This window comes from Hoplias malabaricus, chromosome 15, assembly GCF_029633855.1.
Source record: "Hoplias malabaricus isolate fHopMal1 chromosome 15, fHopMal1.hap1, whole genome shotgun sequence".
Lineage (NCBI taxonomy): Eukaryota > Metazoa > Chordata > Actinopteri > Characiformes > Erythrinidae > Hoplias > Hoplias malabaricus.
The window spans coordinates 23,375,181-23,390,204 of NC_089814.1; the positions used below are offsets into that span (position 1 = coordinate 23,375,181).

The 15,024-nt window shown below is 53.9% G+C and overlaps 33 non-coding genes across 33 annotated transcripts; 22 read left to right on the top strand and 11 right to left on the bottom strand.

Annotated features, from left to right (window-relative positions):
- Positions 1-171: 171 nt before the first annotated feature.
- On the top strand, positions 172-244 carry trnav-aac (transfer RNA valine (anticodon AAC)). The gene has a single exon. It is a non-coding gene; the product is annotated as a tRNA-Val (tRNA).
- A 267-nt stretch (positions 245-511) lies between these two features.
- On the bottom strand, positions 512-584 carry trnaa-agc (transfer RNA alanine (anticodon AGC)). The gene has a single exon. It is a non-coding gene; the product is annotated as a tRNA-Ala (tRNA).
- A 794-nt stretch (positions 585-1,378) lies between these two features.
- trnav-aac (transfer RNA valine (anticodon AAC)) lies at positions 1,379-1,451 on the top strand. The gene has a single exon. It is a non-coding gene; the product is annotated as a tRNA-Val (tRNA).
- Positions 1,452-1,568: 117 nt separating this feature from the next.
- trnai-aau (transfer RNA isoleucine (anticodon AAU)) lies at positions 1,569-1,642 on the top strand. Its single transcript has one exon. It is a non-coding gene; the product is annotated as a tRNA-Ile (tRNA).
- An 81-nt stretch (positions 1,643-1,723) lies between these two features.
- trnaa-agc (transfer RNA alanine (anticodon AGC)) lies at positions 1,724-1,796 on the bottom strand. Its single transcript has one exon. It is a non-coding gene; the product is annotated as a tRNA-Ala (tRNA).
- A 794-nt stretch (positions 1,797-2,590) lies between these two features.
- Positions 2,591-2,663, top strand: trnav-aac (transfer RNA valine (anticodon AAC)). The gene has a single exon. It is a non-coding gene; the product is annotated as a tRNA-Val (tRNA).
- A 116-nt stretch (positions 2,664-2,779) lies between these two features.
- On the top strand, positions 2,780-2,853 carry trnai-aau (transfer RNA isoleucine (anticodon AAU)). The gene has a single exon. It is a non-coding gene; the product is annotated as a tRNA-Ile (tRNA).
- Positions 2,854-2,934: 81 nt separating this feature from the next.
- Positions 2,935-3,007, bottom strand: trnaa-agc (transfer RNA alanine (anticodon AGC)). The gene has a single exon. It is a non-coding gene; the product is annotated as a tRNA-Ala (tRNA).
- A 794-nt stretch (positions 3,008-3,801) lies between these two features.
- trnav-aac (transfer RNA valine (anticodon AAC)) lies at positions 3,802-3,874 on the top strand. The gene has a single exon. It is a non-coding gene; the product is annotated as a tRNA-Val (tRNA).
- Positions 3,875-3,991: 117 nt separating this feature from the next.
- Positions 3,992-4,065, top strand: trnai-aau (transfer RNA isoleucine (anticodon AAU)). Its single transcript has one exon. It is a non-coding gene; the product is annotated as a tRNA-Ile (tRNA).
- Positions 4,066-5,205: 1,140 nt separating this feature from the next.
- Positions 5,206-5,279, top strand: trnai-aau (transfer RNA isoleucine (anticodon AAU)). Its single transcript has one exon. It is a non-coding gene; the product is annotated as a tRNA-Ile (tRNA).
- An 81-nt stretch (positions 5,280-5,360) lies between these two features.
- Positions 5,361-5,433, bottom strand: trnaa-agc (transfer RNA alanine (anticodon AGC)). The gene has a single exon. It is a non-coding gene; the product is annotated as a tRNA-Ala (tRNA).
- Positions 5,434-6,227: 794 nt separating this feature from the next.
- trnav-aac (transfer RNA valine (anticodon AAC)) lies at positions 6,228-6,300 on the top strand. Its single transcript has one exon. It is a non-coding gene; the product is annotated as a tRNA-Val (tRNA).
- A 117-nt stretch (positions 6,301-6,417) lies between these two features.
- trnai-aau (transfer RNA isoleucine (anticodon AAU)) lies at positions 6,418-6,491 on the top strand. The gene has a single exon. It is a non-coding gene; the product is annotated as a tRNA-Ile (tRNA).
- Positions 6,492-6,572: 81 nt separating this feature from the next.
- On the bottom strand, positions 6,573-6,645 carry trnaa-agc (transfer RNA alanine (anticodon AGC)). Its single transcript has one exon. It is a non-coding gene; the product is annotated as a tRNA-Ala (tRNA).
- A 794-nt stretch (positions 6,646-7,439) lies between these two features.
- trnav-aac (transfer RNA valine (anticodon AAC)) lies at positions 7,440-7,512 on the top strand. The gene has a single exon. It is a non-coding gene; the product is annotated as a tRNA-Val (tRNA).
- A 117-nt stretch (positions 7,513-7,629) lies between these two features.
- On the top strand, positions 7,630-7,703 carry trnai-aau (transfer RNA isoleucine (anticodon AAU)). The gene has a single exon. It is a non-coding gene; the product is annotated as a tRNA-Ile (tRNA).
- An 81-nt stretch (positions 7,704-7,784) lies between these two features.
- Positions 7,785-7,857, bottom strand: trnaa-agc (transfer RNA alanine (anticodon AGC)). Its single transcript has one exon. It is a non-coding gene; the product is annotated as a tRNA-Ala (tRNA).
- Positions 7,858-8,651: 794 nt separating this feature from the next.
- trnav-aac (transfer RNA valine (anticodon AAC)) lies at positions 8,652-8,724 on the top strand. Its single transcript has one exon. It is a non-coding gene; the product is annotated as a tRNA-Val (tRNA).
- Positions 8,725-8,841: 117 nt separating this feature from the next.
- trnai-aau (transfer RNA isoleucine (anticodon AAU)) lies at positions 8,842-8,915 on the top strand. The gene has a single exon. It is a non-coding gene; the product is annotated as a tRNA-Ile (tRNA).
- An 81-nt stretch (positions 8,916-8,996) lies between these two features.
- On the bottom strand, positions 8,997-9,069 carry trnaa-agc (transfer RNA alanine (anticodon AGC)). Its single transcript has one exon. It is a non-coding gene; the product is annotated as a tRNA-Ala (tRNA).
- A 794-nt stretch (positions 9,070-9,863) lies between these two features.
- trnav-aac (transfer RNA valine (anticodon AAC)) lies at positions 9,864-9,936 on the top strand. Its single transcript has one exon. It is a non-coding gene; the product is annotated as a tRNA-Val (tRNA).
- A 117-nt stretch (positions 9,937-10,053) lies between these two features.
- trnai-aau (transfer RNA isoleucine (anticodon AAU)) lies at positions 10,054-10,127 on the top strand. The gene has a single exon. It is a non-coding gene; the product is annotated as a tRNA-Ile (tRNA).
- An 81-nt stretch (positions 10,128-10,208) lies between these two features.
- trnaa-agc (transfer RNA alanine (anticodon AGC)) lies at positions 10,209-10,281 on the bottom strand. Its single transcript has one exon. It is a non-coding gene; the product is annotated as a tRNA-Ala (tRNA).
- A 984-nt stretch (positions 10,282-11,265) lies between these two features.
- Positions 11,266-11,339, top strand: trnai-aau (transfer RNA isoleucine (anticodon AAU)). Its single transcript has one exon. It is a non-coding gene; the product is annotated as a tRNA-Ile (tRNA).
- An 81-nt stretch (positions 11,340-11,420) lies between these two features.
- On the bottom strand, positions 11,421-11,493 carry trnaa-agc (transfer RNA alanine (anticodon AGC)). The gene has a single exon. It is a non-coding gene; the product is annotated as a tRNA-Ala (tRNA).
- A 794-nt stretch (positions 11,494-12,287) lies between these two features.
- Positions 12,288-12,360, top strand: trnav-aac (transfer RNA valine (anticodon AAC)). Its single transcript has one exon. It is a non-coding gene; the product is annotated as a tRNA-Val (tRNA).
- A 117-nt stretch (positions 12,361-12,477) lies between these two features.
- trnai-aau (transfer RNA isoleucine (anticodon AAU)) lies at positions 12,478-12,551 on the top strand. The gene has a single exon. It is a non-coding gene; the product is annotated as a tRNA-Ile (tRNA).
- An 81-nt stretch (positions 12,552-12,632) lies between these two features.
- trnaa-agc (transfer RNA alanine (anticodon AGC)) lies at positions 12,633-12,705 on the bottom strand. The gene has a single exon. It is a non-coding gene; the product is annotated as a tRNA-Ala (tRNA).
- Positions 12,706-13,689: 984 nt separating this feature from the next.
- Positions 13,690-13,763, top strand: trnai-aau (transfer RNA isoleucine (anticodon AAU)). The gene has a single exon. It is a non-coding gene; the product is annotated as a tRNA-Ile (tRNA).
- An 81-nt stretch (positions 13,764-13,844) lies between these two features.
- Positions 13,845-13,917, bottom strand: trnaa-agc (transfer RNA alanine (anticodon AGC)). Its single transcript has one exon. It is a non-coding gene; the product is annotated as a tRNA-Ala (tRNA).
- A 794-nt stretch (positions 13,918-14,711) lies between these two features.
- Positions 14,712-14,784, top strand: trnav-aac (transfer RNA valine (anticodon AAC)). The gene has a single exon. It is a non-coding gene; the product is annotated as a tRNA-Val (tRNA).
- A 117-nt stretch (positions 14,785-14,901) lies between these two features.
- trnai-aau (transfer RNA isoleucine (anticodon AAU)) lies at positions 14,902-14,975 on the top strand. Its single transcript has one exon. It is a non-coding gene; the product is annotated as a tRNA-Ile (tRNA).
- Positions 14,976-15,024: the final 49 nt, after the last annotated feature.

Genomic DNA, 15,024 nt, shown 5'->3' on the forward strand with positions numbered 1-15,024 from the left:
AGTGGCTGATTTCGGTACGGCCAAGTCTCCAAGACGCAGGGTCCTGGCTCACGGTAAAGTGCAGGTGTATTTCACCATGTAAAGAATTGATCAGTACGTCAGTCCAAAGTCAAGCTGTACTGGTCCCATGTGGCCTGTGGAATCTCAAGGTGGCCTCAAGGAGTGTAGCTGGTTTCTGTAGTGTAGTGGTTATCACGTTCGCCTAACACGCGAAAGGTCCCCGGTTCGAAACCGGGCAGAAACACGAGAGCTCCTCTACTGTTTTTCACGGCCCGAGAGAAACATTTTTCTTGCATGTACATCGATCGTCGTCACTGGGAGCTCCTTTGTCGTTCCTGCTTGACGGGCGTCCCCGAGGCCGGTTAGCTCAGTTGGTTAGAGCGTGGTGCTAATAACGCCAAGGTCGCGGTTTCGATCCCCGTACGGGCCAAAACAGCTTTTTCACGTTAACCCAGCAAGCGCCGTGGCCTCTGTCAGTCTCTTTGCGTGGACCTTGGATAAAAGCTCTTGCTGGAGAATGCGGGCATCGATCCCGCTACCTCTCGCATGCTAAGCGAGCGCTCTACCATTTGAGCTAATTCCCCTTTTCCTTTGCTGCGCTCGTATCATTTGATGCCAAAGACATACCCGTCTCCAAAGCCCAGGGACTTCTTGGCTCACATGGTACAGGGCTAACGACACAGAGCATGGTCGGCGTACGCGCCAGCTGGCACGCGCAAGCGCAAGGCCTTGGACGATGGATAGCTCATCCGGACGAGGCGCAGCTGAATGCTTTAAAGGTCCATGGCTCAATCAAGATGCCTTAAAGTGCGGTCATAGGCAACGTCTCTGTGCCCTTCAGGGCTGCTTAAGTTGAAGTGATCTTACTGAGTGCGCTGTTCCATGTTGGGACCAGGAGGGGCGATGTAGCTCACCACCCTCTGAACTTCAGTTGCTACCACAGACAAGCCCATGCACAGCTTAGACTCAAGCTAAAAGTCCAGCAGCGTATGACACAGGCCATCAAGCCATTTTCATTAGTTTCGTGGAGAGCAGATCTGCCTTTCACGTGGGAAGTCGGTCTCCTCTGCCCTAACGAGGGGGGAGCTTCTGGACAAAGTCCATGCGGTCGGATTGGAAAACTGCCCTGCGATTGTGAATGCTGTCGGAGTAATGTGTTCAGCGCCTCGCTGGAAAATCAAAGAAAGGGCCACTGCGCCACGGGCAAAGTGGCTGATTTCGGTACGGCCAAGTCTCCAAGACGCAGGGTCCTGGCTCACGGTAAAGTGCAGGTGTATTTCACCATGTAAAGAATTGATCAGTACGTCAGTCCAAAGTCAAGCTGTACTGGTCCCATGTGGCCTGTGGAATCTCAAGGTGGCCTCGAGGAGTGTAGCTGGTTTCTGTAGTGTAGTGGTTATCACGTTCGCCTAACACGCGAAAGGTCCCCGGTTCGAAACCGGGCAGAAACACGAGAGCTCCTCTTCTGTTTTTCACGGCCCGAGAGAAACATTTTTCTTGCATGTACATCGATCGTCGTCACTGGGAGCTCCTTTGTCGTTCCTGCTTGACGGGCGCTCGGTCCCCAAGGCCGGTTAGCTCAGTTGGTTAGAGCGTGGTGCTAATAACGCCAAGGTCGCGGGTTCGATCCCCGTACGGGCCAAAACAGCTTTTTCACGTTAACCCAGCAAGCGCCGTGGCCTCTGTCAGTCTCTTTGCGTGGACCTTGGATAAAAGCTCTTGCTGGAGAATGCGGGCATCGATCCCGCTACCTCTCGCATGCTAAGCGAGCGCTCTACCATTTGAGCTAATTCCCCTTTTCCTTTGCTGCGCTCGTATCATTTGATGCCAAAGACATACCCGTCTCCAAAGCCCAGGGACTTCTTGGCTCACATGGTACAGGGCTAACGACACAGAACATGGTCGGCGTACGCGCCAGCTGGCACGCGCAAGCGCAAGGCCTTGGACGATGGATAGCTCATCCGGACGAGGCGCAGCTGAATGCTTTAAAGGTCCATGGCTCAATCAAGATGCCTTAAAGTGCGGTCATAGGCAACGTCTCTGTGCCTTTCAGGGCTGCTTAAGTTGAAGTGATCTTACTGAGTGCGCTATTCCATGTTGGGACCAGGAGGGGCGATGTAGCTCACCACCCTCTGAACTTCAGTTGCTACCACAGACAAGCCCATGCACAGCTTAGACTCAAGCTAAAAGTCCAGCAGCGTATGACACAGGCCATCAAGCCATTTTCATTAGTTTCGTGGAGAGCAGATCTGCCTTTCACGTGGGAAGTCGGTCTCCTCTGCCCTAACGAGGGGGGAGCTTCTGGACAAAGTCCATGCGGTCGGATTGGAAAACTGCCCTGCGATTGTGACTGCTGTCGGAGTAATGTGTTCAGCGCCTCGCTGGAAAATCAAAGAAAGGGCCACTGCGCCACGGGCAAAGTGGCTGATTTCGGTACGGCCAAGTCTCCAAGACGCAGGGTCCTGGCTCACGGTAAAGTGCAGGTGTATTTCACCATGTAAAGAATTGATCAGTACGTCAGTCCAAAGTCAAGCTGTACTGGTCCCATGTGGCCTGTGGAATCTCAAGGTGGCCTCGAGGAGTGTAGCTGGTTTCTGTAGTGTAGTGGTTATCACGTTCGCCTAACACGCGAAAGGTCCCCGGTTCGAAACCGGGCAGAAACACGAGAGCTCCTCTTCTGTTTTTCACGGCCCGAGAGAAACATTTTTCTTGCATGTACATCGATCGTCGTCACTGGGAGCTCCTTTGTCGTTCCTGCTTGACGGGCGCTCGGTCCCGAGGCCGGTTAGCTCAGTTGGTTAGAGCGTGGTGCTAATAACGCCAAGGTCGCGGGTTCGATCCCCGTACGGGCCAAAACAGCTTTTTCACGTTAACCCAGCAAGCGCCGTGCCCTCTGTCAGTCTCTTTGCGTGGACCTTGGATAAAAGCTCTTGCTGGAGAATGCGGGCATCGATCCCGCTACCTCTCGCATGCTAAGCGAGCGCTCTACCATTTGAGCTAATTCCCCTTTTCCTTTGCTGCGCTCGTATCATTTGATGCCAAAGACATACCCGTCTCCAAAGCCCAGGGACTTCTTGGCTCACATGGTACAGGGCTAACGACACAGAGCATGGTCGGCGTACGCGCCAGCTGGCACGCGCAAGCGCAAGGCCTTGGACGATGGATAGCTCATCCGGACGAGGCGCAGCTGAATGCTTTAAAGGTCCATGGCTCAATCAAGATGCCTTAAAGTGCGGTCATAGGCAACGTCTCTGTGCCCTTCAGGGCTGCTTAAGTTGAAGTGATCTTACTGAGTGCGCTGTTCCATGTTGGGACCAGGAGGGGCGATGTAGCTCACCACCCTCTGAACTTCAGTTGCTACCACAGACAAGCCCATGCACAGCTTAGACTCAAGCTAAAAGTCCAGCAGCGTATGACACAGGCCATCAAGCCATTTTCATTAGTTTCGTGGAGAGCAGATCTGCCTTTCACGTGGGAAGTCGGTCTCCTCTGCCCTAACGAGGGGGGAGCTTCTGGACAAAGTCCATGCGGTCGGATTGGAAAACTGCCCTGCGATTGTGACTGCTGTCGGAGTAATGTGTTCAGCGCCTCGCTGGAAAATCAAAGAAAGGGCCACTGCGCCACGGGCAAAGTGGCTGATTTCGGTACGGCCAAGTCTCCAAGACGCAGGGTCCTGGCTCACGGTAAAGTGCAGGTGTATTTCACCATGTAAAGAATTGATCAGTACGTCAGTCCAAAGTCAAGCTGTACTGGTCCCATGTGGCCTGTGGAATCTCAAGGTGGCCTCGAGGAGTGTAGCTGGTTTCTGTAGTGTAGTGGTTATCACGTTCGCCTAACACGCGAAAGGTCCCCGGTTCGAAACCGGGCAGAAACACGAGAGCTCCTCTTCTGTTTTTCACGGCCCGAGAGAAACATTTTTCTTGCATGTACATCGATCGTCGTCACTGGGAGCTCCTTTGTCGTTCCTGCTTGACGGGCGCTCGGTCCCCGAGGCCGGTTAGCTCAGTTGGTTAGAGCGTGGTGCTAATAACGCCAAGGTCGCGGGTTCGATCCCCGTACGGGCCAAAACAGCTTTTTCACGTTAACCCAGCAAGCGCCGTGGCCTCTGTCAGTCTCTTTGCGTGGACCTTGGATAAAAGCTCTTGCTGGAGAATGCGGGCATCGATCCCGCTACCTCTCACATGCTAAGCGAGCGCTATACCGTTTGAGCTAATTCCCCCTTTTCCTTTGCTGCGCTCGTATCATTTGATGCCAAAGACATACCCGTCTCCAAAGCCCAGGGACTTCTTGGCTCACATGGTACAGGGCTAACGACACAGAGCATGGTCGGCGTACGCGCCAGCTGGCACGCGCAAGCGCAAGGCCTTGGACGATGGATAGCTCATCCGGACGAGGCGCAGCTGAATGCTTTAAAGGTCCATGGCTCAATCAAGATGCCTTAAAGTGCGGTCATAGGCAACGTCTCTGTGCCCTTCAGGGCTGCTTAAGTTGAAGTGATCTTACTGAGTGCGCTGTTCCATGTTGGGACCAGGAGGGGCGATGTAGCTCACCACCCTCTGAACTTCAGTTGCTACCACAGACAAGCCCATGCACAGCTTAGACTCAAGCTAAAAGTCCAGCAGCGTATGACACAGGCCATCAAGCCATTTTCATTAGTTTCGTGGAGAACAGATCTGCCTTTCACGTGGGAAGTCGGTCTCCTCTGCCCTAACGAGGGGGGAGCTTCTGGACAAAGTCCATGCGGTCGGATTGGAAAACTGCCCTGCGATTGTGACTGCTGTCGGAGTAATGTGTTCAGCGCCTCGCTGGAAAATCAAAGAAAGGGCCACTGCGCCACGGGCAAAGTGGCTGATTTCGGTACGGCCAAGTCTCCAAGACGCAGGGTCCTGGCTCACGGTAAAGTGCAGGTGTATTTCACCATGTAAAGAATTGATCAGTACGTCAGTCCAAAGTCAAGCTGTACTGGTCCCATGTGGCCTGTGGAATCTCAAGGTGGCCTCGAGGAGTGTAGCTGGTTTCTGTAGTGTAGTGGTTATCACGTTCGCCTAACACGCGAAAGGTCCCCGGTTCGAAAACCGGGCAGAAACACGAGAGCTCCTCTTCTGTTTTTCACGGCCCGAGAGAAACATTTTTCTTGCATGTACATCGATCGTCGTCACTGGGAGCTCCTTTGTCGTTCCTGCTTGACGGGCGCTCGGTCCCCGAGGCCGGTTAGCTCAGTTGGTTAGAGCGTGGTGCTAATAACGCCAAGGTCGCGGGTTCGATCCCCGTACGGGCCAAAACAGCTTTTTCACGTTAACCCAGCAAGCGCCGTGGCCTCTGTCAGTCTCTTTGCGTGGACCTTGGATAAAAGCTCTTGCTGGAGAATGCGGGCATCGATCCCGCTACCTCTCGCATGCTAAGCGAGCGCTCTACCATTTGAGCTAATTCCCCTTTTCCTTTGCTGCGCTCGTATCATTTGATGCCAAAGACATACCCGTCTCCAAAGCCCAGGGACTTCTTGGCTCACATGGTACAGGGCTAACGACACAGAGCATGGTCGGCGTACGCGCCAGCTGGCACGCGCAAGCGCAAGGCCTTGGACGATGGATAGCTCATCCGGACGAGGCGCAGCTGAATGCTTTAAAGGTCCATGGCTCAATCAAGATGCCTTAAAGTGCGGTCATAGGCAACGTCTCTGTGCCCTTCAGGGCTGCTTAAGTTGAAGTGATCTTACTGAGTGCGCTGTTCCATGTTGGGACCAGGAGGGGCGATGTAGCTCACCACCCTCTGAACTTCAGTTGCTACCACAGACAAGCCCATGCACAGCTTAGACTCAAGCTAAAAGTCCAGCAGCGTATGACACAGGCCATCAAGCCATTTTCATTAGTTTCGTGGAGAGCAGATCTGCCTTTCACGTGGGAAGTCGGTCTCCTCTGCCCTAACGAGGGGGGAGCTTCTGGACAAAGTCCATGCGGTCGGATTGGAAAACTGCCCTGCGATTGTGACTGCTGTCGGAGTAATGTGTTCAGCGCCTCGCTGGAAAATCAAAGAAAGGGCCACTGCGCCACGGGCAAAGTGGCTGATTTCGGTACGGCCAAGTCTCCAAGACGCAGGGTCCTGGCTCACGGTAAAGTGCAGGTGTATTTCACCATGTAAAGAATTGATCAGTACGTCAGTCCAAAGTCAAGCTGTACTGGTCCCATGTGGCCTGTGGAATCTCAAGGTGGCCTCGAGGAGTGTAGCTGGTTTCTGTAGTGTAGTGGTTATCACGTTCGCCTAACACGCGAAAGGTCCCCGGTTCGAAACCGGGCAGAAACACGAGAGCTCCTCTTCTGTTTTTCACGGCCCGAGAGAAACATTTTTCTTGCATGTACATCGATCGTCGTCACTGGGAGCTCCTTTGTCGTTCCTGCTTGACGGGCGCTCGGTCCCTGAGGCCGGTTAGCTCAGTTGGTTAGAGCGTGGTGCTAATAACGCCAAGGTCGCGGGTTCGATCCCCGTACGGGCCAAAACAGCTTTTTCACGTTAACCCAGCAAGCGCCGTGGCCTCTGTCAGTCTCTTTGCGTGGACCTTGGATAAAAGCTCTTGCTGGAGAATGCGGGCATCGATCCCGCTACCTCTCGCATGCTAAGCGAGCGCTCTACCATTTGAGCTAATTCCCCTTTTCCTTTGCTGCGCTCGTATCATTTGATGCCAAAGACATACCCGTCTCCAAAGCCCAGGGACTTCTTGGCTCACATGGTACAGGGCTAACGACACAGAGCATGGTCGGCGTACGCGCCAGCTGGCACGCGCAAGCGCAAGGCCTTGGACGATGGATAGCTCATCCGGACGAGGCGCAGCTGAATGCTTTAAAGGTCCATGGCTCAATCAAGATGCCTTAAAGTGCGGTCATAGGCAACGTCTCTGTGCCCTTCAGGGCTGCTTAAGTTGAAGTGATCTTACTGAGTGCGCTGTTCCATGTTGGGACCAGGAGGGGCGATGTAGCTCACCACCCTCTGAACTTCAGTTGCTACCACAGACAAGCCCATGCACAGCTTAGACTCAAGCTAAAAGTCCAGCAGCGTATGACACAGGCCATCAAGCCATTTTCATTAGTTTCGTGGAGAGCAGATCTGCCTTTCACGTGGGAAGTCGGTCTCCTCTGCCCTAACGAGGGGGGAGCTTCTGGACAAAGTCCATGCGGTCGGATTGGAAAACTGCCCTGCGATTGTGACTGCTGTCGGAGTAATGTGTTCAGCGCCTCGCTGGAAAATCAAAGAAAGGGCCACTGCGCCACGGGCAAAGTGGCTGATTTCGGTACGGCCAAGTCTCCAAGACGCAGGGTCCTGGCTCACGGTAAAGTGCAGGTGTATTTCACCATGTAAAGAATTGATCAGTACGTCAGTCCAAAGTCAAGCTGTACTGGTCCCATGTGGCCTGTGGAATCTCAAGGTGGCCTCGAGGAGTGTAGCTGGTTTCTGTAGTGTAGTGGTTATCACGTTCGCCTAACACGCGAAAGGTCCCCGGTTCGAAACCGGGCAGAAACACGAGAGCTCCTCTTCTGTTTTTCACGGCCCGAGAGAAACATTTTTCTTGCATGTACATCGATCGTCGTCACTGGGAGCTCCTTTGTCGTTCCTGCTTGACGGGCGCTCGGTCCCTGAGGCCGGTTAGCTCAGTTGGTTAGAGCGTGGTGCTAATAACGCCAAGGTCGCGGGTTCGATCCCCGTACGGGCCAAAACAGCTTTTTCACGTTAACCCAGCAAGCGCCGTGGCCTCTGTCAGTCTCTTTGCGTGGACCTTGGATAAAAGCTCTTGCTGGAGAATGCGGGCATCGATCCCGCTACCTCTCGCATGCTAAGCGAGCGCTCTACCATTTGAGCTAATTCCCCTTTTCCTTTGCTGCGCTCGTATCATTTGATGCCAAAGACATACCCGTCTCCAAAGCCCAGGGACTTCTTGGCTCACATGGTACAGGGCTAACGACACAGAGCATGGTCGGCGTACGCGCCAGCTGGCACGCGCAAGCGCAAGGCCTTGGACGATGGATAGCTCATCCGGACGAGGCGCAGCTGAATGCTTTAAAGGTCCATGGCTCAATCAAGATGCCTTAAAGTGCGGTCATAGGCAACGTCTCTGTGCCCTTCAGGGCTGCTTAAGTTGAAGTGATCTTACTGAGTGCGCTGTTCCATGTTGGGACCAGGAGGGGCGATGTAGCTCACCACCCTCTGAACTTCAGTTGCTACCACAGACAAGCCCATGCACAGCTTAGACTCAAGCTAAAAGTCCAGCAGCGTATGACACAGGCCATCAAGCCATTTTCATTAGTTTCGTGGAGAGCAGATCTGCCTTTCACGTGGGAAGTCGGTCTCCTCTGCCCTAACGAGGGGGGAGCTTCTGGACAAAGTCCATGCGGTCGGATTGGAAAACTGCCCTGCGATTGTGACTGCTGTCGGAGTAATGTGTTCAGCGCCTCGCTGGAAAATCAAAGAAAGGGCCACTGCGCCACGGGCAAAGTGGCTGATTTCGGTACGGCCAAGTCTCCAAGACGCAGGGTCCTGGCTCACGGTAAAGTGCAGGTGTATTTCACCATGTAAAGAATTGATCAGTACGTCAGTCCAAAGTCAAGCTGTACTGGTCCCATGTGGCCTGTGGAATCTCAAGGTGGCCTCGAGGAGTGTAGCTGGTTTCTGTAGTGTAGTGGTTATCACGTTCGCCTAACACGCGAAAGGTCCCCGGTTCGAAACCGGGCAGAAACACGAGAGCTCCTCTTCTGTTTTTCACGGCCCGAGAGAAACATTTTTCTTGCATGTACATCGATCGTCGTCACTGGGAGCTCCTTTGTCGTTCCTGCTTGACGGGCGCTCGGTCCCCGAGGCCGGTTAGCTCAGTTGGTTAGAGCGTGGTGCTAATAACGCCAAGGTCGCGGGTTCGATCCCCGTACGGGCCAAAACAGCTTTTTCACGTTAACCCAGCAAGCGCCGTGGCCTCTGTCAGTCTCTTTGCGTGGACCTTGGATAAAAGCTCTTGCTGGAGAATGCGGGCATCGATCCCGCTACCTCTCGCATGCTAAGCGAGCGCTCTACCATTTGAGCTAATTCCCCTTTTCCTTTGCTGCGCTCGTATCATTTGATGCCAAAGACATACCCGTCTCCAAAGCCCAGGGACTTCTTGGCTCACATGGTACAGGGCTAACGACACAGAGCATGGTCGGCGTACGCGCCAGCTGGCACGCGCAAGCGCAAGGCCTTGGACGATGGATAGCTCATCCGGACGAGGCGCAGCTGAATGCTTTAAAGGTCCATGGCTCAATCAAGATGCCTTAAAGTGCGGTCATAGGCAACGTCTCTGTGCCCTTCAGGGCTGCTTAAGTTGAAGTGATCTTACTGAGTGCGCTGTTCCATGTTGGGACCAGGAGGGGCGATGTAGCTCACCACCCTCTGAACTTCAGTTGCTACCACAGACAAGCCCATGCACAGCTTAGACTCAAGCTAAAAGTCCAGCAGCGTATGACACAGGCCATCAAGCCATTTTCATTAGTTTCGTGGAGAGCAGATCTGCCTTTCACGTGGGAAGTCGGTCTCCTCTGCCCTAACGAGGGGGGAGCTTCTGGACAAAGTCCATGCGGTCGGATTGGAAAACTGCCCTGCGATTGTGACTGCTGTCGGAGTAATGTGTTCAGCGCCTCGCTGGAAAATCAAAGAAAGGGCCACTGCGCCACGGGCAAAGTGGCTGATTTCGGTACGGCCAAGTCTCCAAGACGCAGGGTCCTGGCTCACGGTAAAGTGCAGGTGTATTTCACCATGTAAAGAATTGATCAGTACGTCAGTCCAAAGTCAAGCTGTACTGGTCCCATGTGGCCTGTGGAATCTCAAGGTGGCCTCGAGGAGTGTAGCTGGTTTCTGTAGTGTAGTGGTTATCACGTTCGCCTAACACGCGAAAGGTCCCCGGTTCGAAACCGGGCAGAAACACGAGAGCTCCTCTTCTGTTTTTCACGGCCCGAGAGAAACATTTTTCTTGCATGTACATCGATCGTCGTCACTGGGAGCTCCTTTGTCGTTTCTGCTTGACGGGCGCTCGGTCCCCGAGGCCGGTTAGCTCAGTTGGTTAGAGCGTGGTGCTAATAACGCCAAGGTCGCGGGTTCGATCCCCGTACGGGCCAAAACAGCTTTTTCACGTTAACCCAGCAAGCGCCGTGGCCTCTGTCAGTCTCTTTGCGTGGACCTTGGATAAAAGCTCTTGCTGGAGAATGCGGGCATCGATCCCGCTACCTCTCGCATGCTAAGCGAGCGCTCTACCATTTGAGCTAATTCCCCTTTTCCTTTGCTGCGCTCGTATCATTTGATGCCAAAGACATACCCGTCTCCAAAGCCCAGGGACTTCTTGGCTCACATGGTACAGGGCTAACGACACAGAGCATGGTCGGCGTACGCGCCAGCTGGCACGCGCAAGCGCAAGGCCTTGGACGATGGATAGCTCATCTGGACGAGGCGCAGCTGAATGCTTTAAAGGTCCATGGCTCAATCAAGATGCCTTAAAGTGCGGTCATAGGCAACGTCTCTGTGCCCTTCAGGGCTGCTTAAGTTGAAGTGATCTTACTGAGTGCGCTGTTCCATGTTGGGACCAGGAGGGGCGATGTAGCTCACCACCCTCTGAACTTCAGTTGCTACCACAGACAAGCCCATGCACAGCTTAGACTCAAGCTAAAAGTCCAGCAGCGTATGACACAGGCCATCAAGCCATTTTCATTAGTTTCGTGGGGAGCAGATCTGCCTTTCACGTGGGAAGTCGGTCTCCTCTGCCCTAACGAGGGGGGAGCTTCTGGACAAAGTCCATGCGGTCGGATTGGAAAACTGCCCTGCGATTGTGACTGCTGTCGGAGTAATGTGTTCAGCGCCTCGCTGGAAAATCAAAGAAAGGGCCACTGCGCCACGGGCAAAGTGGCTGATTTCGGTACGGCCAAGTCTCCAAGACGCAGGGTCCTGGCTCACGGTAAAGTGCAGGTGTATTTCACCATGTAAAGAATTGATCAGTACGTCAGTCCAAAGTCAAGCTGTACTGGTCCCATGTGGCCTGTGGAATCTCAAGGTGGCCTCGAGGAGTGTAGCTGGTTTCTGTAGTGTAGTGGTTATCACGTTCGCCTAACACGCGAAAGGTCCCCGTTTCGAAACCGGGCAGAAACACGAGAGCTCCTCTTCTGTTTTTCACGGCCCGAGAGAAACATTTTTCTTGCATGTACATCGATCGTCGTCACTGGGAGCTCCTTTGTCGTTCCTGCTTGACGGGCGCTCGGTCCCCGAGGCCGGTTAGCTCAGTTGGTTAGAGCGTGGTGCTAATAACGCCAAGGTCGCGGGTTCGATCCCCGTACGGGCCAAAACAGCTTTTTCACGTTAACCCAGCAAGCGCCGTGGCCTCTGTCAGTCTCTTTGCGTGGACCTTGGATAAAAGCTCTTGCTGGAGAATGCGGGCATCGATCCCGCTACCTCTCGCATGCTAAGCGAGCGCTCTACCATTTGAGCTAATTCCCCTTTTCCTTTGCTGCGCTCGTATCATTTGATGCCAAAGACATACCCGTCTCCAAAGCCCAGGGACTTCTTGGCTCACATGGTACAGGGCTAACGACACAGAGCATGGTCGGCGTACGCGCCAGCTGGCACGCGCAAGCGCAAGGCCTTGGACGATGGATAGCTCATCCGGACGAGGCGCAGCTGAATGCTTTAAAGGTCCATGGCTCAATCAAGATGCCTTAAAGTGCGGTCATAGGCAACGTCTCTGTGCCCTTCAGGGCTGCTTAAGTTGAAGTGATCTTACTGAGTGCGCTGTTCCATGTTGGGACCAGGAGGGGCGATGTAGCTCACCACCCTCTGAACTTCAGTTGCTACCACAGACAAGCCCATGCACAGCTTAGACTCAAGCTAAAAGTCCAGCAGCGTATGACACAGGCCATCAAGCCATTTTCATTAGTTTCGTGGAGAGCAGATCTGCCTTTCACGTGGGAAGTCGGTCTCCTCTGCCCTAACGAGGGGGGAGCTTCTGGACAAAGTCCATGCGGTCGGATTGGAAAACTGCCCTGCGATTGTGACTGCTGTCGGAGTAATGTGTTCAGCGCCTCGCTGGAAAATCAAAGAAAGGGCCACTGCGCCACGGGCAAAGTGGCTGATTTCGGTACGGCCAAGTCTCCAAGACGCAGGGTCCTGGCTCACGGTAAAGTGCAGGTGTATTTCACCATGTAAAGAATTGATCAGTACGTCAGTCCAAAGTCAAGCTGTACTGGTCCCATGTGGCCTGTGGAATCTCAAGGTGGCCTCGAGGAGTGTAGCTGGTTTCTGTAGTGTAGTGGTTATCACGTTCGCCTAACACGCGAAAGGTCCCCGGTTCGAAACCGGGCAGAAACACGAGAGCTCCTCTTCTGTTTTTCACGGCCCGAGAGAAACATTTTTCTTGCATGTACATCGATCGTCGTCACTGGGAGCTCCTTTGTCGTTCCTGCTTGACGGGCGCTCGGTCCCCGAGGCCGGTTAGCTCAGTTGGTTAGAGCGTGGTGCTAATAACGCCAAGGTCGCGGGTTCGATCCCCGTACGGGCCAAAACAGCTTTTTCACGTTAACCCAGCAAGCGCCGTGGCCTCTGTCAGTCTCTTTGCGTGGACCTTGGATAAAAGCTCTTGCTGGAGAATGCGGGCATCGATCCCGCTACCTCTCGCATGCTAAGCGAGCGCTCTACCATTTGAGCTAATTCCCCTTTTCCTTTGCTGCGCTCGTATCATTTGATGCCAAAGACATACCCGTCTCCAAAGCCCAGGGACTTCTTGGCTCACATGGTACAGGGCTAACGACACAGAGCATGGTCGGCGTACGCGCCAGCTGGCACGCGCAAGCGCAAGGCCTTGGACGATGGATAGCTCATCCGGACGAGGCGCAGCTGAATGCTTTAAAGGTCCATGGCTCAATCAAGATGCCTTAAAGTGCGGTCATAGGCAACGTCTCTGTGCCCTTCAGGGCTGCTTAAGTTGAAGTGATCTTACTGAGTGCGCTGTTCCATGTTGGGACCAGGAGGGGCGATGTAGCTCACCACCCTCTGAACTTCAGTTGCTACCACAGACAAGCCCATGCACAGCTTAGACTCAAGCTAAAAGTCCAGCAGCGTATGACACAGGCCATCAAGCCATTTTCATTAGTTTCGTGGAGAGCAGATCTGCCTTTCACGTGGGAAGTCGGTCTCCTCTGCCCTAACGAGGGGGGAGCTTCTGGACAAAGTCCATGCGGTCGGATTGGAAAACTGCCCTGCGATTGTGACTGCTGTCGGAGTAATGTGTTCAGCGCCTCGCTGGAAAATCAAAGAAAGGGCCACTGCGCCACGGGCAAAGTGGCTGATTTCGGTACGGCCAAGTCTCCAAGACGCAGGGTCCTGGCTCACGGTAAAGTGCAGGTGTATTTCACCATGTAAAGAATTGATCAGTACGTCAGTCCAAAGTCAAGCTGTACTGGTCCCATGTGGCCTGTGGAATCTCAAGGTGGCCTCGAGGAGTGTAGCTGGTTTCTGTAGTGTAGTGGTTATCACGTTCGCCTAACACGCGAAAGGTCCCCGTTTCGAAACCGGGCAGAAACACGAGAGCTCCTCTTCTGTTTTTCACGGCCCGAGAGAAACATTTTTCTTGCATGTACATCGATCGTCGTCACTGGGAGCTCCTTTGTCGTTCCTGCTTGACGGGCGCTCGGTCCCCGAGGCCGGTTAGCTCAGTTGGTTAGAGCGTGGTGCTAATAACGCCAAGGTCGCGGGTTCGATCCCCGTACGGGCCAAAACAGCTTTTTCACGTTAACCCAGCAAGCGCCGTGGCCTCTGTCAGTCTCTTTGCGTGGACCTTGGATAAAAGCTCTTGCTGGAGAATGCGGGCATCGATCCCGCTACCTCTCGCATGCTAAGCGAGCGCTCTACCATTTGAGCTAATTCCCCTTTTCCTTTGCTGCGCTCGTATCATTTGATGCCAAAGACATACCCGTCTCCAAAGCCCAGGGACTTCTTGGCTCACATGGTACAGGGCTAACGACACAGAGCATGGTCGGCGTACGCGCCAGCTGGCACGCGCAAGCGCAAGGCCTTGGACGATGGATAGCTCATCCGGACGAGGCGCAGCTGAATGCTTTAAAGGTCCATGGCTCAATCAAGATGCCTTAAAGTGCGGTCATAGGCAACGTCTCTGTGCCCTTCAGGGCTGCTTAAGTTGAAGTGATCTTACTGAGTGCGCTGTTCCATGTTGGGACCAGGAGGGGCGATGTAGCTCACCACCCTCTGAACTTCAGTTGCTACCACAGACAAGCCCATGCACAGCTTAGACTCAAGCTAAAAGTCCAGCAGCGTATGACACAGGCCATCAAGCCATTTTCATTAGTTTCGTGGAGAGCAGATCTGCCTTTCACGTGGGAAGTCGGTCTCCTCTGCCCTAACGAGGGGGGAGCTTCTGGACAAAGTCCATGCGGTCGGATTGGAAAACTGCCCTGCGATTGTGACTGCTGTCGGAGTAATGTGTTCAGCGCCTCGCTGGAAAATCAAAGAAAGGGCCACTGCGCCACGGGCAAAGTGGCTGATTTCGGTACGGCCAAGTCTCCAAGACGCAGGGTCCTGGCTCACGGTAAAGTGCAGGTGTATTTCACCATGTAAAGAATTGATCAGTACGTCAGTCCAAAGTCAAGCTGTACTGGTCCCATGTGGCCTGTGGAATCTCAAGGTGGCCTCGAGGAGTGTAGCTGGTTTCTGTAGTGTAGTGGTTATCACGTTCGCCTAACACGCGAAAGGTCCCCGGTTCGAAACCGGGCAGAAACACGAGAGCTCCTCTTCTGTTTTTCACGGCCCGAGAGAAACATTTTTCTTGCATGTACATCGATCGTCGTCACTGGGAGCTCCTTTGTCGTTCCTGCTTGACGGGCGCTCGGTCCCCGAGGCCGGTTAGCTCAGTTGGTTAGAGCGTGGTGCTAATAACGCCAAGGTCGCGGGTTCGATCCCCGTACGGGCCAAAACAGCTTTTTCACGTTAACCCAGCAAGCGCCGTGGCCTCTGTCAGTC